At 35.2% G+C, this 11,275-nt stretch overlaps 1 pseudogene; it reads right to left on the bottom strand.

Moving 5' to 3' along the window:
• Positions 1-10,218: 10,218 nt before the first annotated feature.
• On the bottom strand, positions 10,219-10,601 carry LOC147361717 (cytochrome c oxidase subunit 5B, mitochondrial pseudogene; annotated as a pseudogene).
• Positions 10,602-11,275: the final 674 nt, after the last annotated feature.

Here is an 11,275-nt window from a genome sequence, read left to right as displayed (position 1 = left end):
ATGAAATAAATGGTGATAATACCAATTGGTATGTCTTGGCATCTTGATGCATTTGTTCATGCTTAATGGCAATTTTATACTCTAAAATTCTAGAAAACAGAAGTCACATCTTTAATGTGCTCTAGTCCATGCATTGCACAGATGAGTATTTCCTTCTCAATCGAGAGATAAACATGGAAGTTGTCTTCTTGGAAATGTTATAAATTGGAAAGTATACTTTACTACTCTGTAATATCTCAAGAACAATTGAAAATGTTCTTTGTGAAAAAATCAACTGCAGGCTAAGTCTCAACATAAAAATTTCATTCTAAATGATATATATTTAAAAAGTGTGACTGACAAGAAACAGTGGCCTCTAATGAAAGATGTCTCACAAATCTCACTTATGCTCCCTACCATAAATAATGAAATACACACCACATTTAAGGTCACATTTCTGAGTAATTTATTGCAAGATATTGTTGACATTGATTTATTGATATTGATTTCTAAGTTGTACAACATAGTAGAAGCTTTCTTCTTTTGCTTCCTTTCCTAAGCAGATCAAAGTAAATTAGTGAATTATGGATTGTGAGTTGTCTTGATTTTTGATAAAATATCAACATAGTAACTTTTCAATATCATATTTTTTCATTTAAATTTATTATTTTAATTAGAGGCTAATTACTTTACAATATTGTATTGGTTTTGTAATCACAATAATTAATTGTTTTAAAAAGATACATTGCAATAAGTTATTCCATCATTTTACATACTAACATGGTGAAATTTAAAAAAATAAAGGTTGAAATTTAAAATTGCATGATTTAAATTACATAAAATAATTTTTATTTTTAACAAGGGAAGTTTAGATGTAATATTCTTACAATGGTTTAATTATTTTACATCAACATGATATCTCTACAAACAAGTCAATTTAATGCTGACTCTTTTTTCCAATGGATTTTTATAGCTTTAGGGAAAAATAAATTTTTGTTTATTTTCTATCAGTCATTTTATAATACGTTGAGATAAAAAATAATATAATTATTTTTGTGTTTAAAAATTATGCAAAGGAATATTATACCCATATATTAATATGTAAATAAATTTGACATTAGGTAAGATTAAATACCTTTAAAATTACTGGTAATAGGAAAATATACATTTTCTGTATTTTTCAGAATCTCTTAGTAACATTGTATGTATGTGCATGATAAGTCACTTCAATCATGTCCAACTCTTTGCAACCTTATGGACCATAGTCCACCAGGCTCCTCTGTCCATGGGATTTTTCAGGCAAGAATACTGGAGTGGGTTGCCATGCCCTCCTCAGGGAAACCAAGTATCAAACCGGCAGCTCTTACATCTCTCGTATTGGCAGGTGGGATCTTTACCACTGAGCCACCTGGGAAGCCCAACATAGTGTATATACTTCAAGAAAATTGTAAAATAGCACACCATCTAATAGTTTCCCTGATTGTTCAGACAGTAAAGAATCTGCCTGCAATGCGGAAAACTGCAGTTCGATCCCTGAATCGGGAAGATCCCCTGGAGAAGGGAATGGCTGTCTACTCCAGTATTCTTGCCTGGAGAATTCCATGGACAGAGACACCTGGGAGGCTACAATCCACGGGGCCACAAAGAATTAGACATGACTGAGCAACTAACACTTTCACTTTCTTTCACAATAATTTAATAACTAAGATTGTAGTTTAATAAGAAATGGATCTATACTAGGTGAAACATGCTTTTATTCGTGTCCAACATACCCTTAATTTATTTTGATAAGTTGCCTCCCTACTGTAACAATCTACTTCATCCAAATTTTCATCCATTTTTCTCCATCAGTATCTATTTCCTATATTAACTTTCTGCATCCTGGTTACCTAATGGCTTCCTCTACCCAGTCTGCATTTATGGTTTAGACTTAGGCTTTATCAATCTCTAATTTATCTTCCTCAAATTAAAAATGTGTTCTGTTTCACTTCCTGTTTTGTTAAGGTCTTGTGTTCTATTGGTGAGAAATCACTAACTTTATTACGCATTTTCACATGTTAATGCAGGTCAGTGTTGCAGTTCATAGATTGTAAAGTACTTAACATTTATATTTTTATTTCTCTAGTGCCTAGTGCAGCAGATACTTCATATGCATATTTAGCTAAGTATGCAATGTTAATAAGCAGTATTTAATATCTTTCTAAATATTTTCTTTAAATTTTGAAAGTATTTGTCTTTGGCCAAATACTTCACTACCTGTTAAACAATAAAAATATCGGGTTACACAGATTTGTTCCATGAAGTTCAAAGCCTTGTTCTATCCATGCTTCCTTCTGCATGTAGTCTTCATAGCATTATTATTTTTATCAGAAAACATGAATATGGATTGATTTACCCTGACACTGACTCAATGGACATGAGTTTGCCCAAGCTCTGGGAGAGGGTGAAGGACGGGGAAGCCTGGTGTGCTACAGTCCATGAGTTGCAAAGAGTCAGACATGACTGAGTGACAACAATATGTCACTACATAAGTGAAGTTACTTAGATTTATATAGAGGTTATTTCACAGAACTCATATATAAATATACCTATGAACAAGACATCTGTTGTAAATATCCCTTGCAATAAATTTTTCTAGATCATGTGGGATAATTTGAAAGTGTCTAATGCTTTGCAGTTGACTAGACTGACTCTGAAAATCTATCACCAAGAAATTAGTTGGATATTGCATAGTTATTCACAGTTGTTCTTATGTCATTAAGTCAACTAAGATTACTGGACCACAAAAAGAACATTCCAGTTATTTGAGCAGACTCATCTGAATGGAAATGATTATGCATTGATCAAATCAGATTCTCTAGGGCATTATTATTATGAGAAGTGAAATGCTTGAACTCATCATACTTTTTTGTTGATTGATTAATTCTCTATCTAGCTTCTCCCTAATACAGAATTCACTGACTGAAAATAACTTTAAGAAGCAATATTTGCCCATTTTTGTCTGTTTTGTTATACTTTACTTTGAATATGTGAAGTTAAATTTTCAAGTTGAAGAGATTGCAAAAAATGATAGCATTATATGTAACAATATTTCTAAAGTATTCAAACAAAAAACATATTTATAATATAACTAGTTTCTGTATGGAGCAGCATTTTAAAATGTCCTTTACTACACATTCCAATAAATAACAACAAAAAATTACATTGAATGTATGTGTGTATGTTCCCATTGCAATGTTTATTATTGAACTTCCCTGGTGGCTCAGACAGTAAAGTGTCTGTCTACAATGCGGGAGACCCGGATTCGATCCCTGGGTTGGGAAGATCCCCTGGAGAAGGAAATGGCAATCCACTCCAGGACTACTACCTGGAAAATCCCATGGACAGAGGAGCCTGGTAGGCTACAGCCCTTGGGGTCCCAAAGAGTTGGACACAACTGAGTGACTTCATTTTATTATTAGCAGTTATAAATTAGAGGTGCTTTGCCAACAAAGGTCCATCTAGTCAAGGTTATGGTTTTTCCTGTGGTCATGTATGGATGTGAGAGTTGGACTGTGAAGAAGGCTGAGTGCCGAAGAATTGATACTTTTGAACTGTGGTGTTGGAGAAGACTCTTGAGAGTCCCTTGGACTGCAGGGAGATCCAATGAGTCCATTCTGAAGATCAGCCCTGGGATTTCTTTGGAAGGAATGATGCTAAAGCTGAAACTCCCGTACTTTGGCCACCTCACCCGAAGAGTTGACTCATTGGAAAAGACTCTGGTGCTGGGAGGGATTGGGGGCAGGAGGAGAAGGGGACAACAGAGGATGAGATGGCTGGATGGCATCACTGACTCGATGGACGTGAGTCTCAGTGAACTCCGGGTATTGGTGATGGACAGGGAGGCCTGGCATGCTGCGATTCATGGGGTCGCAAAGAGTCGGACACAACTGAGCGACTGAACTGAACTGAACTGAAGCCACTCAGAACTGGTTATTTTTCCAGGTAGCATTTTTGGAAAAATAAAAGGTGGACATTACATAACTTTAAAATAACAGTAGCTTTTATCTCTCACTTTGTCTCTTTTGTTCTCTGGAGCCTAGACTACAGACTATAGTCTCAGTAAATTGTTGCTCCATGAATGATGAAAAGGAAAATGTTATACCAGACACTTCATTCCATGGAAAGGCACAATTAAGGAGACAAACATTTAGATAAGTTATAAGTTGTATTATTTTTTTTTCTTTTTTCTTTTTTTTTTATTTCTTTTAATTATAAATATCAAAATGAATCCACCACAGGTATACATGTGTTCCCCATCCTGAACCCTCCTCCCTCCTCACTCCCCATACCATCCCTCTGGGTCGTCCCAGTGCACCAGCCCCAAGTTGTATTATTTTATAAGAATCTATATCAGAAAGGTAGTAGGTAAAAATCCATCTTTTAATTTCCAACTCAAATATTTTATTTCTGCTTAAACATCTTAACTCCTTTACATATTAACCTTTATGAGTTAATTATTTGTATAGCACTTGGAGAAGGCAATGGCAACCCACTCCAGTACTCTTGCCTGGAAAATCCCATGGACAAAGAAGCATAGTAGGCTACAGTCCATGGGGTCCCAAAGAGAAGGACATGACTGAGCAACTTCACTTTCACTTTCACTTTCAGATACTTCATAATAAACTGGCTTATCTCACTTAGCATAATGTTCTATGTAGAATGTAACAGAATTCCCTTCCTTTTTAAGGCTGAATTATATTCCAAGTATGTATAGACCATATTTTGTTTATTCAGTGATCCTTTGATGGACATTCAGGCTGCTTCTACCTCTTGGTTATTGTGGATACCATTGCTGTGAACACTTGTGTGTATAGATATTATTTCAAGGTCCTACTTTGAATCCCTTTGGATATATACCCAGAAGTGGAATTGCTATTTTTAATCTTTTGAGAAACCTCCATACTGTTTTCCAAAACAGTTGCACGATTTTACAATCACATCCTACAGTCCACAAGAGTTCTCCTTTGTCTACATCCTTGAAAAACACTTTTCTGTTTTTATTCCTTTCCTTATTCCTTCCTTCCTTCCCTCCCTGTTTTATCTCTTGTTGAGAGTTAATTAATGGCTGTGTGATGATATCCTATTGTGGTTTTAGTTTACATTTCTCTGATCATTAGTGATGTTGAGCATCTTGTTATGTTTGCTTAAGTCTTTTGCCTATTTTTAAACTGGGTTATTTCATTTTTTGTTATTGAGTTGTAGGAGTTCTTTATATATTCTAGATCCCAACCTCTTATCAAATGTATGATTTGTAACTATTTTCTTCTATGCTGCAGATTACATTTTCATTCTGTTGATTGTATCCTTTGATGCACAAAAGTTTTCAAATTTTATTTACTCCCATGTGTCCATTTTTTGCTTTTGATGTCTGTTGCTTTTAGGTGTCATGCCCAATAAGGTATTCTCAAATCCAATTTTATGATGTCACTGTCCTGTTTTCTTACAGGTGTTTTATGGTTTTAAGTCTTACTTTAGAGTTTTTAATCCATTTGAGGTAATTTTTGTATGTGAGATAAGGACAGAATTCATTTGTTGGATAATAATACCTAGTTTTCTCAACAGTATTTGTTGAAGACAACTGTCATTTTAGCATTTGAGTGATTTTGGCATCTTATAGATTTTTTTTTTAGTATAAAATCAAAGTACTCTACTAATGTAGATTGAGTGGAGATGCAGAAGTAGGTACTGTTAATAGAATAGTAAAGAAAAAAGAGTACAATGTGACATGATTTTTTTTCAAATTTCACAATGTATGACACTTGCACTCTGCTGCAACAGAACATATAAAATGTACTATTATATAAAATATATTAAAAGATAATAAAGTAGGTGATATTAAAATTTACAGTAAATGTATAGTAATTTTTATCAGAGGCTTCTTCTCAAGAATAAATATATAGAGATATAGATATGGATATATTCAATGAAATTAGTCATTTGAAATCAGAAATGAATATTGAACGACAAAGCTTAAACAGTTTTAAGAGGTTCTGAATTGGCAATAGTTCAGTTATAAAATAAGCCTGGATTCTTTCACACACACATGCATTTTCAATTGGAGACATGGTAAACTATAATTTTAGTAACTGAAATTTTGTTAGAAATTTATGAAAAACATACTAAAATGGTATTCTACAAAAAATTAAAGCTCTTACATTGTCACCAGCTGTTCACAGAATACATGATTTTCTAATAATATCAAAGTTCAATTAATTTAAAATTTGAAAAATTTCAATGTTTTGGCTTTAGTTGTTATGTGATATAATTAATCATACAACTTTTATTAATTATATACTGTACAATTAATTGGGCTTCCCTGGTGGCTCAATGCAAGGAATATGCCTGCAATGCAGGAGTTTCGGGAGATGCAGCTTCCATCCCTGGATCGGAAAGATCCCTGAGGAGGGCATGGCAACCTACTCCAGTATTCTTGCCTAGAGAATGCCACAGATAGAGGAGACTGGCAGGCTACAATCCATAGGGTCACAAAGAGCCTGACTCGACTGAAGGCACCTACATGCACATGCTGCTAAGTCACTTCTTTCGTGTCTGACTCTGTGCGACCCCATAGACGGCAGCCCACCAGGTTCCCCTGTCCCTGGGATTCTCCAGGCAAGAACACTGGAGTGGGTTGCCATTTCCTTCTCCAATGCATGAAAGTGAAAAGCGAAAGTGAAGTCTCTCAGTCGTGTCTGACTCTTAGCAACCCCATGGACTGCAGCCTACTGGGCTCCTCCATCCATAGGATTTTCCAGGCAAGAGTACTGGAGTGGGGTGCCATTGCCTTCAAGTGCAGAGCCAGCCTAATAGTTCTCAGGCTTCTCCATTCACTGTATCTTGTCAACATGGAAATCCAGTGAGAAAACCTGGGCACAACATCATGTGTCTGTGGCAGTCTCGTAAAAAGTGTCTCAGACTCCCTAATGAGTTTTCTACCATGAAGCATCTGAACATGGAGGAAAAGATGTATATACAGGGCAGGGTCTTTGGGGTTGTAAGCCTCTCCACAAACAGAGGTTTTCTTTCATTACTCACTTACAGGACAAGCACCATTCAAAGAATGCCCTGCTTGCAGGATAAAACAAAATGATCCAAGGCAAGTAGGAAATCAGAAATCTTCTACCAAGAAGCCATTTGTAGAGGGGCACAAGCTCAACTTCTAGAGCACAAAAGGCCATTGTGAATCATTCCAGTGATGCCCTTGTGCTACTTAGGAAAGGATCAATAAAACTTGTCTTTCAAGATTTTGCAGATGAAAAAGAGGACCAATAACTAAAAGAGGACCAATAACTAAACACATCTGACTAACAGCTGCTTTAATATTAAAATAAAATATTGGTAAATATTCAGAATGTGGTCACAGATTGTTAGAAACATGAAAACAAATTATCAGTGCTAGCCATTAGAAGCATGGAATCTCCCTCCACCCTTGCCAAATGCATTTATGAACTTAATTTTACAGTTCAGAGTAAATAACAAGAAAAAGACTCAGTAATGCTGCAGTGAAATATAATTCCTCTTCAGTGGGACTCAAAGGGGAAGTCTCTCAGTCAGGTTGGACTATTTGCGACCCCATGGACTGTAGCCCACCAGGCTCCTCCATCCATGGGATTCTCCAGGCAAGAGTACAGGAGTGGGTTGCCATTTCCTTCTCCAGTGGGACTCAAAGTCAAATATATTTCACACACTGTTACTGAAGAAGGCACCAAAACTTAATGAAACAGAGACCACAGAATGAATTGTTTTATCTCCTCCCATGATGCTGAGGGGAAACCATATTCTGCTCTCTGAGCAAATCCCTTTCTTCTCTGTTTAAAAAAAAAAAAAATCTAAGCAGAAAAATAAAAGAAAAGAAAACTACTGTGGGGTTGTCAACCAGATTATCTGTAGGATGTCTCTCAGAGCTGATAGATCCTGATGGAAACTGGTATGATCAGAATTCAGTACCATTCACATTGGGATATACATGGAATATTCTAAAACCAACATGAGCAGATGAAATAGAAGCATTAAATATTTTTTATTTATATCCCAAAAGGAGCACAGTTTCATATTTACAAAACTGTTTAAGCTGGTTTGAATAATTAAAAAGCTTCAGGACACCTATGCCCCCTCATATCAGAAGGGGCCACCAATATCTGACTATAGATGTGTTTTATTTAGAAATCAGTAGCTTGATTTTCTTACTTAAACCAATATATTTTCACTTACTATTATCATAAAAATTTACCAGTCTGAATAGATCTTGTAAATATTTGTGTATAGAACAAACACCTTTCATGTTACTGCAGCCACTGGAAATATATTCTGTGGTGTCCTAGAAGCATTGTTGGTAGGTTCTAAAGTGTTTCTAGATTCTCCTGTCAATTGTAAGTAATTGTTATATATTCTGTGCAGTGGATGAATGCTCTTGAAATTTGTGTAAATACTTCTGCAAAGGTACTGAAGCTTTAAAGTCAAAACAGTTTTGTAGAACTGTGAATTTTTTTTCTTTTTTTGTATTATATACCTTGTAGAACTCATTTTGCTGGCTGAGAGAGTATAGAATAATATATATCATGCCATTTTTGTTGAAGAAAAGCTATTTGAAAGTATTTTTTGGTTTTCCTTAACATGTATCCACTCTAAACATTATCATGTGCAAGCTCAGAGCTTGGACAGATATTTTTTATATTTGTAAATTGGTTTAAATACATGGCATTTTATATGTGTTTTCAACTGTATTATATAAGCATTATGTGCAGGTGTGATATTTTCTTCACTACTCTTTCTATCTTAGTATAGTGTAGAATTTTATTGTATTATTCTTCCGTTCTTAATACTATACCACATTCCTCCCCAGAAACTTCTCATTCCCTTAAATTGTCTTTTACCCCTAGTATTAAATTTATCCATTTATAACTGCCTATTGCCTGTTCTATTAGCATCCAAAAATATGGAAAGTCTCCCAACCACCATTTCTGCTGTGTCCTTAGGATGTGCAGTAAAAATATAAACCTAATAGATTATGTTATAAAATGGCTTTATTTACTTTGATGACTATTTATAGTTTTTAAATAAGATGCTGAACATTAAAAAATTAGTTTCTATACTGATCAAGTATATTCCAGACATAGTCAAGCATTCAGATTTGCTGAAATTTCAAAACAGGTGATTGGTGATTTGATATTTCTCTCATGGCTCTGAAACATCTTGTTTCTGAAACATCTCACCCACTCTGAAACATCTTGAAAATATTTTTGCTTTATTTCCTGAAATGACATCATGGAAAAATGTCATGGGTACAATTATTACAGCTTTCAGTATGTTCTCAAAAATGCTATAAATTACTTCCAATATGTGTGTGTGTGCTCATTTGCTTCAGTCATGTCTGACTCTTTGCAACCCTATGAACTGTAGATTGTCCAACTCCTCTGTTCATGGAATTTCCCTGACAATACTGGAGTGGGTTGCCATGCCCTCCTCCACAGGACATTCTCAACCCAGGGATCAAACCCACATCTCTTTCATCTCCTGCATTGGCAGGCAGATTCTTTACCACTGAGCCACCATGGAAGCCCCTAATTACAGTATATGGAATTATTGAAATGAAAGAAAATTAATTTAATAATTCTGTATTCTTTGTTAATGATCATTTGTTGAGTTATAAGAGCATTTTACAATTTAAGTATTGCTAACCCCAATTCAAGTCCTTCTTGAAATAAAGGAAATTTTTGCCCAATATTCAATAATAAATTACAAGTAGTCAGTGTGATTTGCAGTCCCTAAACTGATATACTGCATTAAAGTGTGTTATATTAGGAGCTTCAGGAAAAGAAAAATTTTATAGGTGACTTAGCAGGATAAACAAATGAAAATTTGTGTTAAAATTGAAATTTCTCATTAGAAAAATCATTAATAATTTTATATAGTTTCTAGCATGAATCCATATTCAGAAGATTTTAATTTTAATGGAGAACATTATTTTTCTTTTAATTTTTAATTTTTTAATTATTATTATTTTTTTTTACTTTACAATATTGTATTGGTTTTGCCATACATCAACACGCATCCGCAATGGGTGGACTCCCAAACTCTGCAATACAAATTTAAATAGATTTTTTTTTTTTTTTTAGGAGGGAGGAGATAATGTAATGGTTAGTCTTTGTAGGAAAGAAGAAACTTTACACTACATGTTGGATGAGTTAGTACAGGGGCTCAGTGGACCAGCTGGTGGGGCACCAGCTAGTAATGGGTTCCATAGCTCAGGCATGGCTGGGCCTTGTCTTTATGTGGCCAGAACCAGATGATAGCATGGATATCTTCTTCACAGGTTAAGCCCACTTGTTGGTGATGGAGGGGACTCAATTAGGGTCTTTCTTGGCACCTGAAGCTGCCTTTGGGGCAAGCATAAAATAGGGTTCTAGTCCCTTGTCTGCAGCCAGCATGCTCTCCCTCTCCAGCTCAGTTGCCTTCTCATTATCAGTAGAAACACCACCTCCAGATTCCACAGAGCACACCACGGAGATATCACTGGGACCTTGGACCCTCATGACCTATGATGTCAGTGTTTCATCTCTGCAGAGTAAACCTGACACCATCTTGCTCCCTGTGTGAGCATGCATGTGGTCACTGCAGTCTGTATCTGACTCTGTGTGACCCTATGGACTACAGCCTGCCATGCTTCTCTGTCCATGGGATTCTATAGGCATGAATACTAGAGTGAGTTGCCATGCCCTCCTCCAGGGAATCTTCCCCACCCAGGGGTTGAACACATGTCTCTTACATCTCCTGCATTAGCAGGTGGGTTCTTTACCACTAGTGACACCTAGAAAGCCCCATCATGCCTGCTACAAGCACCAAATAATAGTATATTTTCATATTGTTTAATTTATGAAATGTTTGATTTTAACATTTATAATATTTTCATTACACATAATATAGTGACTTTAATTAATTTGAAAAATAAAACATAATTTTGAAAAACATACGCATCTTTCCAAAATCAAACCATTTCTTCCAAATATATGAAACAATGAGGTATGGCTATACATAAATAAGTAAAATGCTTCTGATAGCCAATTCAGTGATGGTATTATGTTTAGGGGAAATTGGACATGTAAATCCATGTTTTCAACTTTAAAACTACATGCAGGAAACTATTTGTGATAAAATTTTAGCACCTAAACTTCATGACAATATGAATATAAAATGCACAATGTATTTTAAAGACAATTTGAATAAAGGATGTAGATAGTCTTATTATTTTTTTATA

The sequence above is a fragment of the Bos grunniens genome, chromosome 12 (assembly GCF_055505025.1).
Source record: "Bos grunniens cultivar Pamir isolate PY7600 chromosome 12, Bosgru_T2T1.0, whole genome shotgun sequence".
Taxonomy (NCBI): Eukaryota; Metazoa; Chordata; class Mammalia; order Artiodactyla; family Bovidae; genus Bos; species Bos grunniens.
This window is presented reverse-complemented; position numbering and strand designations above follow the sequence as displayed.